The following is an 11,046-nucleotide window of genomic DNA, read 5'->3' as shown; positions in this document are numbered from 1 at the left end:
AGGCCAGTCTAGTACCCGCACTCTTTTATTATGAAGCCACACTGTTGTAACACATGCAGAATGTGGCTTCGCATTGTCCTGCTGAAATAAGCAGGGACATCCCTGAAAAAGACGTCGCTTGGATGGCAACATATGTTGCTCCAAAATCTGTATGTACCTTTCTGCATTAATGGTGCCTTCATAGATGTGCAAGTTACCTATGCCATGGGCACACACCCCCATACCATCACAGATGCTGGCTTTTCAACTTTGCGCTGACAACAATCCGGATGGTCCTTTTCTTCTTTGGCCCGGAGGACACGACGTCCATGATTTCCAAAAACAATTTGAAATGTGGACTCATCAGACTACAGCACACTTTTCCACTTTGCGTCAGTCCATCTCAGATGAGCTGAAGATGAAAGCCGGCTGCGTTTCTGGGTGTTGTTGATATATGGCTTTCGCTTTGCATGGTAGAGTTTTAACTTGCACTTGTAGATGTAGCAACGAACTGTGTTAACTGACAATGGTTTTCTGAAGTATTCCTGAGCCCACGTGGTAATATCCTTTACAGAATGATGTCGGTTTTTAATGCAGTGCCGCCTGAGGGATCGAAGGTCATGGGCATCCAGTGTTGGAATTCGGCCTTGTCGCTTACGTGCAGAGATTTCACCAGATTCACTGAATCTTTTGATGATATTATGGACAGTAGATGATGAAATCCCTAGATTCCTTGCAATTGTACGTTGAGAAACGTTGTTCTTAAACTGCTGGACTATTTGCCCATGCAGTTGTTCACAAAGTGGTGAACCTTGCCCCATCCTTTCTTGTGAACGACTGAGTCTTTTGGGGATTCTCCTTTTATACCCAACTAGCAAAATACCCGCGCTTCGCAGCGGAGAAGTAGTGTGTTAAAGAGGTTATGTAAACATATATATACATATGCAAATATACATATATATACATATCTACATATACACATATCAACATATATATACACATACATATACACACATACATACACACACATATATACATATATACATATACACATTCATACATACACATACATATATATATATATACACACATACATACATACATACACACATATATATATATATATATATATATATATATATATACACACATACAGACACATATATATATACATATACATATTTACATATCTACATATATATAAACATATCTACATATATATACACATATATATATATACGAGCTGTATATACCCGGCGTTGCCCGGGGCAGAAGTAACGTAATCGGTCAAACACTTACATATATACCAAAGTAAACCTAATCGGTCAAACAGTTACATATATAAAAAAACAGAACCTAATCGGACAAACAGCTTCATATATACAGAAGCGAACCTAATCGGACAAACAGCTAATCTATATACATAAGCAAACCTAATTGGTCAAACAGTTACATAAATACAAAAGCAAACCTAATCGATCAAACAGCTTCATATATACAGAAGCGAACCTAATTGGTCAAACAGTTATGCATGTGCAGAATGATTTTACAAACATTATGCGTGTTAACAATCATTAAAAAGAAAAGATTGAGGAACTGTTCTTCTATATGTGATGAAGCCACTAATAAGACAGATTTTTTTCAGGACCCAGCTGTTTCATAACTAAACTACTGCCACCCCAAAGTAATGCCTAATAGTGGTTTTTGGGGTAGCTGTGGAATAAAAAGGGTGTTTTTTAGTCAGTAAGAATCTGACACTACCCTTCAGTACGGGCTGAAGGGTGCCTATGTAAGGTTTTACATCCTTCCCGTATGGAAAAAAAAACATACTAAAGTTTTTTTTCATCATTACAGATAATCTCAGTCAAATCGAAGTACGCATTCTCAATTTATTTTTATCTAATTTTTACTTTTTCACAAAGCCATCCCATGCCAATTTGTATGAATAAACTTTTGCTAGAGAGTTAGCAAAAGTTTATTCATGCACATATTTTAATACGGATAATCTATCTCTAATCAAGGTTCTCATTTTCATTCTAATTTAAAATAATAATAGATACTCATTTTTTTCTTCTGTTTTAGAAAAACCAATCTATGCCACCTACGTCTTCGTCAAGTCAGCTTCATCCAGCTTCATCACATATAGAAGAAGAGTTCCTCAATCTTTTCTTTTTAATGATTGTTAACACGCATAATCTTTGTAAAATTATTCTGCACATGCATAACTGTTTGACCAATTAGGTTCGCTTCTGTATATATGAAGCTGTTTCATCGATTAGGTTTGCTTTTGTATTTATGTAACTGTTTGACCAATTAGGTTTGCTTATGTATATAGATTAGCTGTTTGTCCGATTAGGTTCGCTTCTGTATATATGAAGCTGTTTGTCCGATTAGGTTCTGTTTTTTTATATATGTAACTGTTTGACCGATTAGGTTTACTTTGGTATATATGTAAGTGTTTGACCGATTACGTTACTTCTGCCCCGGGCAACGCCGGGTATATACAGCTCGTTTCATATAAATATAAATTATTAAACAGTAAAATGTTCTTCTGTAATTTGCTACTGTGGCAATTTGTGTGTCTGTCCAGGATTTTAAATGACCTGTAGCTCGCAAACCGTTGCACCTATACACTTGAAATGTGGTACACATATAGTACGTCACGTCTACTATCCGCTTTATGGGTGATGATTGTTTTAGTCTTTTTATCTTTATTTTATTTTATTGTACAATCAAGTCCTATCTGTGCACAGCAGGGCAGCCGTGGGCGGATGCGTATGGTGTATTCACTCCATGTTATCGTGCATTGCGCTGTCACTGGTATTTTGATAAAAGAATTTGAACAACATATAAGAAGCGTATAAATTATTAAACAGTAAAACATTAACATTTAAGAAGTAAAGTTACATTAAGTACTACTGCTGTGCCTTCGGGTATACCTCATTTTTTGTTTGCCCATTACATGCTTAAATGTATAAATTTTTTGGTGCACCTACCCGAGAACACGCGACATATAACCAAGCGTGGGAGAAGCATGGATTTTAAACACGCGTTGAGTTGATGTGCTGGTCTCCCTCGTGAAATAACTGGTAATGTTTGACTAAAATCTACAGCGAGTAAAACGACATTAGCTCCTATTTTTTTTTTTACGATCTCTGAGATGTTGCTTTTTTCGGTTCAAGGCTTCATAAGCTCTTTTATGTTGTATGGTGTACTTATCCCAAACCATCATCTTTGAATGTTGCAAGACTTTCGCCTTGTATGTAGATCGGGGTAATTACATTCATTGCATTCCTAGTCTGAATCACAATGTGATTGTATGGGTGGTTACCTGGCACTGTAGGGTTGCCACCCGTCCTTTAAAATACGGAATCGTGCCGCGTTTGAGAATGAAATTGCGCGTCCCGTTTTGAATCAATACTGGACGGGATTTATCCCGTATTTTTTTTATCATTTTTTTTTTAAAGCAGCGTCTCATGCAAATCATCCCACACGCATTTTATGAAGATGCCTCCTTTCCTACTTTTGATTGGGTAATACTTGATGTCATCGTTAGTTTGATTGGTGTTTTTAACTGTCCAGTGAGTAGGGCGTGTCTTTCAACCGTAAGCAGATTTTTTGCACTGGTATCACTGACCTCGACGACGGCGACGTTATACGTCAAAAATAAATTACGATAAATGACGATTTTAGCGATACTTTATTACAACGGCGGCTACATAGACACGATCAAATAAAAACAAAAAAATCAAATAATCATTCTACATTTTCAAAACGTCGAAAAAACGACGGAATGAAAAAAAGGCCCACCCGACGGCCCACCCGACGACCCACCCATTCCATTTTTATATATATAGATATATATATATATATATATATATATATATATATACACATATCTACATATATATATATATATATATATATATATATATATATACACATATCTACATATATATATATATATATATATATATATATATATATATATATATATATATATATATATATATATATATATATATATATATATAGACATACATATATGCATACATACATTCACATATATATATATATATATCTACATATATAGCCAAATCCCCGCGCTTAGCAGCGGCGAAGTACTGCTTTTAAATTTTTATTAAGAAGAAAAGAAAACCTTTTTAAATTGAGGGAAAATATACCAATAACAATTTGTTAAGGATCTGTTTTTTTGTGAAGCTGCCTTTATACAGCCTCTCCGCTGTTTTATAAACGAATGCCATATAAGGCCGTCCTTTCTCCTTGCTTAGCGGTTGTGTATTCTTTTATTGTTCGTTTATTACGATTGTTATAGTTATTGTGTAGCTATTTGAGACTCACTTTTCTGTTCAGGTACCCATTTCCTTTATGTAGTCCGCATGTTCTCCGCTATTTTTTGTTCGTTTATTACGATTATAGTTATTTATTGATTCCCTTCTTTAGCTGACTGCCTGCTCATATAAGGCGCTCTGCTGTTTTTTTGTGAAGCAGCCTTTACACAGCCTTTCCGCTGTTTTATAAACAAACGCCATATAAGGTCTTCCTTTTTCCTTGCTTCACCAAGGAAGCAGCCTTTTTATTTAATCCATGGGTTCTCCGCTGTTTTTTTGTTCGTTTATTAGGATTGTTATAGTTCTCTTTGTACACCACGTTGTCAGTTCAACACTCCGGTTGTAATATGACCAAGCCGTGCAAGCACACTCTTGAGAATGCAACGTATAGTTGTACAGGAGAAAAGCAATCTTGCCTCAAATCAATGGCAACCTTTTGTAGGTCTATGAACTTAATTTAAACTTTACGTTTACACGGTGCTTTGTTTCCGATGTGCTGCGTTCAGTCAGTTCACGTGAGCCGCTCTCTTGTGTGATGTTGCGATGTCCACAGCTTTATTTAATGTTAGCTAAGACCCGGCACTTAAAAGTTTCTCGCTACAGCAATTTTAACTCCGTTACAAAGTCATCCAAAGTCTCATTTATACCTTGTGTCTTCTGATTAAACTTGTATCTCGCGAATATGGTATTGCAAACGGCAGCGGGAGCATTTCTATAAACTTAATTTAAACTTACGGTTTACACCGTGCTTCGCTTCTTATTGTTTCGCTGCCTTCTCAATTGTGTAATGAATGTTTTCTTCAGCGCTCTTTGGGGCTCTTCCTTGTTTTGTACATACTGCTTTCACAGTCAGTTCACGTGATTATGTGGGAGGTGTGATGACGCGACACGCAACTCCGCCTCCCACGGCCAGCGAGCTGCAGTCCATTACAGTATATGGACAAAAAAGAGGTTCCAGTTATGACCGTTACACTTTGAATTTCAAAATGAAACCTGCCTAACTTTTGTAAGTAAACTGTAAGGAATGAGCCTGCCAAATTTCAGCCTTCCACCTACACAGGAAGTTGGAGAATTAGTGATGAGTCAGTCAGTCAGTCAGTCAGTCAGTCAGTCAGTCAGTCAGTGAGGGCTTTGCCTTTTATTAGTATAGATCATGACAAACACCTGTTTCCAAATAACCTGTTCACCTTTGGAATGTTCAAAGAGGTGTTTTTGTTTTTTGAACATTCCTCACATTTCCCAATCTTTTGCTGCCCCTGTCCCAGCTTTTTTGGAACGTGTTGCGGGCATCAAATTCAAAATGAGTGAAGATTTGCAAAACAAAAATAAAGTTTATCAGTTTGAACATTCGATATCTTGTCTTTGTAGTGTATTCAATTGAATATAGGTTGAAAAGGATTTGCAAATCATTGTACAGTAATCCCTCACCTATCGCGGGGGTTACGTTCCAGAGCCCCCCCGCGATAGGTGAAAATCCGTGAAGTAGCGACCTATATTTATTTTATTATTTATACATATTTTAAGGCTTTATAAACCCTTCCCACACTCTTATAAACCTTTCTCAATCTCTTGTTAACCTTTCCCACGCTCTTATAAACACTTCCTATGCTCTTAAACACTTTCTACATTCTTAAACACCACAGACCAACACTGCACACTGCACGCAGCGATCAGACGTCAATGTGTCTGCACTCGCTTTGTGAAGGGGGGCAGCTGAACTCACGCTGAGCAGAAATGGACTTTGTGCTGCTTCTGCCAAAATGCCTGCTTGTCGCTCTGCGCGTTCGGAAGAAGGAGGAGGAGTGTGTGTGTGTGTGTGTGTGTGGGTGTGTGAGAGCTGAACGCACCTTCGCTCAAACCCCCCCTCCCCGGAAGCGCAGTACGCTCCTGCCACTTCGCATTGTCAAGGGGGTGGGGAGCTGAATGAACGCTAAGGAGAAGTGGACTTTGTGCTGGCTTTGTGCTGCTTGTCGCTCTGCGTGTCAATAATTTAAAAGCCTGTACAATCAGGCTTTTAGGTGTACATCACCAATTTTCCTGTCTCATTGTCTTGTCTTGCGTGAAGTTAAAATGTTTTATAATAGAGAGATGTTACTCATATCCTTAGCCCGACATCCACATATCATATGTGTTAACAAAGTGTGTTTTATAAGTTTACATGTGTTTAAAGCATGTCGGATGGGTATTTTAAGGCTTAAACTATAAAAATGTTTATTTATATGATCTTTCTATATCGCGGATTTTCTCCTGTTGCTGATGGGTCTGGAACATAACTTCCGCGATAGGCGGGCAATCAGATGGAATAATTGGCTGTCTGCTTCATTACTGTGCAGAGGAGCTCTCTCCAATATTCCACTCCACTGGGAAAAACAATATACGTGTGGTTGCCCCAAATTTTTTTGATGTCTTTGACTCTTTCTTATCACAGGAGTCATTTAAATGTTCATCTGTCAGTCTTGTTCTGAACTTTGATTTCATGACATTCATGTCAGACTCACAGAGGTATGGAGACCCAAACAAAGCAGACATTTTCAGAGCTGCTTGGTGAAGATTCTTATAGTTACAGTATATGGCTCTACTAAGCTCCAGAAATACCGAGAATGCTGTTGAGATTTTAACTGCACATTATTTTGAAGGTTTACTAATATATAATATATAAAATCCAATGTCTGTCTGTATGTCTGTCCGCTTTTCACAAGAGAACTACTTAACGGATTTAGATCGTTTTTTTTTCTATAATTTGCTTGAACATTCCGGTTGATTTTGCGACTTTTCTCATTTCGCTATGTATAATAGTTCGCTTGCGGTACCAATTTATTTTGCACGAATCTGAGTGAGAAGCAGTGGGCAGAGGGAAGAGGGCGGGGCCCTCCTCACTCACGCTGCAGCCTTGGGTCGTGTAACTTACCCCCACTTAGCTAGCGAACGAGAGAACTACTTAACGGATTTAGATCGGGTTTTTTTCTATAATTTGCTGGAACAGTCCGGTTGATTTTGCGACTTCTGTCATTTCACTATGTATCATAGTTCGCTTGCGGTACCGATTAATTTGTGCGAATCCCAAAAACACTCAGCGGGCCGAGGCGAGGGGCCTTCCTCACTCACTTGCCAGCTTCTGGGCGCGTTCCTTAACTCTGCTTAGCTAGCGAATGAGAGGACAATTGAATTCAACTTTGTTTGATATTTAAAATAAAGTGTCTTGATGAGTTTGAGTCCAGATATTCTCTTAAGTGTATGCCACATTGAAAAAAGAGATTGCAATTCAGACTGTGGATTGTGATTTTGTGTTAAAAGGATTGTGATATGATTTTTTGGAAAGATTGCCCACCCCTAATTTGACTAATCATGTTTTCAAATTTATGTAGAATTCATTAACTCTTTGGCGGGCTACTTGGAAAGGGGTTGTGAGCTACCAGTAGCTCACAGGTGACATTTTGGAGAACCCCTGTTCTAGAATATTAAGTAATTTTAATTAAAATAGGTTAATGAAGTTGGAACCTCTGTCAAGTAGTGGGGAGTAATAGATCATTATTTATGATCCCAGCCTGTGATTATCCAGAAGAAGAAGAAGAAGACAGTATTCATTATTGGACCCTTATCTGCTAAACCATACTAGACTACAGTAGCATCCATTTGGAGATCACGGTGAAAAATGAATTTCTGTTCTTTCTTTTTTGTTTTGCTTAATTTTAGTTTAGCATCATTATATATCTGGGAAGAAAATATAAACATAGGCAAAAAGAACACATCCGGAGAGACACACAGAGACAGTGACCAGGCCAGGATTTGACTCTGGAGCTTTGAGGCAGCACCACAGAGCCCTACACCACCATGAACCACAATTTGAACGCTAGCATTTGCTAAAATGTTAAGTGAAGAAAAAACTGAAATAGTGGATTGATGGGCAGCAATTGATGGTGGCATCTGTGAGGGGAGGAGAGGGCACTGTGCCCTAGTGTGCTGAGCTGAAATGTCTTTATAATCAGCTAAACAAGTAAGTAGAATAGTGCGATTGCAGCTAAACTAATACGTGATTGCCTGAGTTATATTTTAGGTTTTGCACAGGCGCCTCTTCATCCTACAGGTTCACTTTGCCAAAGTCCTAGTTTGTTCTCACTCTCTTCTCACGTAAAGAAGAGACATATTATGTCTAAACTAATGTAGATAGTTGTCAAGGTTTCCAATAAAAAAATGCACAACATCAGCTAGAGAAGGTACCACCTATGTTGAAGAGACAAATTAATTTCCTGAGGAAGATGAAACACATTTATGTAAGGAAATGGGGCTCAATTAGCTAGCAGAAGTGACACATTCTGTCCCTGTGGCACCTGTTGGACCAATGGCTAGACCTGCATTAGGAGACATCAACAACCTCAGGGAGAAAATATACTCCCTAAACATCCCATCCTTTCTATTTCCCCTAAGTACCTTATTGGAAACACTAACCATACCTCCGCTGCTTTTCATTACAAGTTGGAGTAATCTATTTCAATGGATTCCATATTTTGTTTTTGCTTTTTTCAAGTTCAGATAACACAAAATGCTTGCAAGGGCGGATGCTCTGAATTAGGCAAAAAACTATTGAAGAGACTTTCTGAACACTCATGGTATTTGTTATCTTCTGTCTTCAAGAAGTCATAGAGCGATAGCAAATATTTAAAGGAATTTAATTTGTCTTTGTACTGAACCTAAGCACATTCTTCATACTTTTCATACATGTGTCTGTGCTTCATACGTAAGTCTACACATGCAATAAAAGGTCAATTTTGGTTGCTTTTCTCAGTACAAAAGTGTCTGCCTATGGAAGCAATGACGCCTGTGTGTTCAAAACTAAAAGAAATTCAACAATAAATGTGCAGAATATTATAAGCTTGTGAACAATTAAAGCAGTTAGAAGAAAAGAAGTGGTGGTGAGCTGCATGGTTGCATACACGGTCAAACAATGGCCCAACTTACAACTCGGAGGATCACATCTGTAGCTCACACTGACCATCTTCGATTTAAGAGTAATGCTTTCACCACTGATTTCACAGGATGGGATCAGCACTACAGATTCACTGTTATACGCTGAATAGTTTTAAATGTCCTTTTAAATGTCCAGTTTTCTAGTTTTTCTTCCACATTTCAAAGATTTGGGTATTATTCCATGCCTCACACACTGAAAAATTTTAAATGTCTATCCCATGGCATGTTGTGATATTGAGTGTTGTTTTTGTCAAATCTCCTCACTACGGTCATATTTGTAGAAGATTGATGTGAATATTCCAAAGCACCTACATCAGTTTCTCTGTACTTATAGAAAAATATATTCTTATAATTGGTAATTTCTACATATTACAAAAGTATTATAAACACATGAGAAAAGTAGACACTATATTTTATTAAGTATTAAGATGTGAGAGTTAGGAGTTAAAAAACTCATGCCTATATATTTTTATTACCCTGTATAAACCACAGACCACCATTATCTCTCAAGTTAAAGTCTGGACATGCAGGCGAGTTGAGAAGAGATGGGCCCCTTGATAAGAAGGGGGATGTACAGTAATCCCTCGCTATATCACGCTTTGCCTTTCGCAGCTTCACTCTATCGCGGATTTTATATGTAAGCATATTTAAATATATATCGCGGATTTTTTGCTGGTTCGCGGATTTCTGCGGACAATGGGTCTTTTAATTTCTGGTACATGCTTCCTCAGTTGGTTTGCCCAGTTGATTCCATACAAGGGACGCTATTGGCAGATGGCTGAGAAGCTACCCAACTTACTTTTCTCTCTCTCTCTTGCGCTGACTTTCTCTGATCCTGACGTAGGGGGATTGAGCAGGGGGGCTGTTCGCACACCTAGACGATACGGACGCTCGTCTAAAAATGCTGAAAGATTATCTTCACGTTGCTACCTTCTGCGCAGCTGCTTCGTGAAGCGACATGCTGCACGGTGCTTCGCATACTTAAAAGCTCGAAGGGCACGTATTGATTTTTGATTGTTTGTTTTTCACTGTCTCTCTCTCTCTCTCTCTCTCTCTTTCTCTGCTCCTGACGGAGGGGGTGTGAGCTGCCGCCTTCAACAGCTTTGTGCCGCGGTGCTTCGCATACTTAAAAGCCAAACAGCCCTATTGATTTGTTTGCTTTCCTCTCTCTTTCTGACAGTCACTGCTCCTGATGCGCACTCCTTTGAAGAGGAAGATATGTTTGCATTCTTTTAATTGTGAGACAGAACTGTCATCTCTTTCTTGTCATGGAGCACAGTTTAAACTTTTGAAAAAGAGACAAATGTTTGTTTGCAGTGTTTGAATAACGTTCCTGTCTCTCTACAACCTCCTGTGTTTCTGCGCAAATCTGTGACCCAAGCATGACAATATAAAAATAACCATATAAACATATGGTTTCTACTTCGCGGATTTTCTTATTTCACGGGTGGCTCTGGAACGCAACCCCCGCGATGGAGGAGGGATTACTGTAACCTCTTGGGTTGTATATAATTGGTGAGTGCTGGGAAAGAAGGGGGGTGCAGGTAGGGGCTGTCAGACAGATATGATGGACAGCGAAGAGTTTGACACCCACACAGCCGAGAGATAACGGTAGATGAATTAGGGGCAGAATTGGAGCAGTGAAATATTGAAGAGTCAAATGAGGATGAATAATGACTTGTGTGATAAGAATTGTAATAAATGTAAGAGTTGCTTTTAGTTGTTAGCTCATTGTTTCATCTTAAGTGAG

The sequence above is a fragment of the Erpetoichthys calabaricus genome, chromosome 5, assembly GCF_900747795.2.
Source record: "Erpetoichthys calabaricus chromosome 5, fErpCal1.3, whole genome shotgun sequence".
Taxonomy (NCBI): Eukaryota; Metazoa; Chordata; class Cladistia; order Polypteriformes; family Polypteridae; genus Erpetoichthys; species Erpetoichthys calabaricus.
The sequence above is the reverse complement of the archived record's forward strand: the minus strand, read 5'-3'. Positions refer to the sequence as shown.